A 1,100-nucleotide genomic window follows, 5' to 3' on the forward strand; every position below is an offset into this window, starting at 1 on the left:
GCACGGGGTTCCAACCTGCGGGTCCATTCACGGTACACATCCTGTAGAGCTCAAATCTGCATGATTCACCTGATGCCGTCTTACATTGAACAGCAGGGGCTGTGGAAGTCCTATAGCCGATGCTCGGGACAGTTTTTAGTTCAGTGGACCCTTGGATTTAATTCCAAGTAGCCCCAACCCTCTTCAGGGCAAACCTGTTGGCTGCCAGTTAATAATACCACATTATGGATCTGTCAAAGAGGATGGTGTGCAACTAAGGCAAAATGTGTATCTATATGTAGTAGTGTTCAGTCTTGCATATGATTCATTAATTCAAAAGTCTTCATTCTTCAGACACGCGCTCTTCAGGAAATGCTTTGAGAGTAAGTAGCTTGTTTGACAGGGAAGCCAGTCGAAAAACGTGTATGTATTTGTAAAATGTAACAATTTAATGCTACCTATGATGCTCCCATATTATATACTGATACGTGTCAAAGCAAGATTGGTAATAATTTGCAGGTCTAAAAATATTTTGCTAAGCTATTGCGCAATTGAAAATACGATTTCTCGGAGGCATTTTATAGTAGCTTTTATTTTTTTACACCTGCCCATTTAAAAAAAAAAAATACAATGACCACCTTTGTAAAGTTTGTGTAAAACTAAGCATTGCATGAAGTTAGTGTCATGTTCATTCTCTTTAGGAACAGTGAACCCTACCCGGTGTCATTCAATTTGTGTTCTTGGTAGTTAACATAACTGTCACATTGAGTGTGTGTAGCTGTGATGACTTGCTGAGGACCCCTTTGAGTTGTTCATGAAAATGCTTTGCATTCTGAGCAGCTGCTAATTATGCTGTGTGTACAATACTCTTCCTATTTTTTTATTTCTAGAATAAACATGCCCTTTTACATTTTGTCTAGAACACCCGCGAGACTGCTCAAGCCGTCAAGGGTGTGCATATCCGTAAAGCCACCAAATACCTGAAGGATGTCACTCTTCAGAGGCAGTGTGTTCCTTTCCGTCGTTACAATGGTGGAGTTGGAAGATGTGCTCAGATTAGATGGTTAAGAACAGCTATGCAAGAATGACTAACCCTGTAACATTGCTTATGATTGTATATG

At 40.1% G+C, this 1,100-nt stretch overlaps 1 non-coding gene across 1 annotated transcript; it reads left to right on the plus strand.

Annotated features, from left to right (window-relative positions):
• The first annotated feature begins 754 nt into the window (after positions 1 to 754).
• LOC146789575 (small nucleolar RNA SNORD58) lies at positions 755 to 820 on the plus strand. The gene has a single exon (XR_014970211.1). It is a non-coding gene; the product is annotated as a small nucleolar RNA SNORD58 (small nucleolar RNA).
• The last annotated feature ends 280 nt before the right edge of the window (positions 821 to 1,100 follow it).

The sequence above is a fragment of the Triturus cristatus genome, chromosome 10 (assembly GCF_964204655.1).
Source record: "Triturus cristatus chromosome 10, aTriCri1.1, whole genome shotgun sequence".
NCBI lineage: Eukaryota > Metazoa > Chordata > Amphibia > Caudata > Salamandridae > Triturus > Triturus cristatus.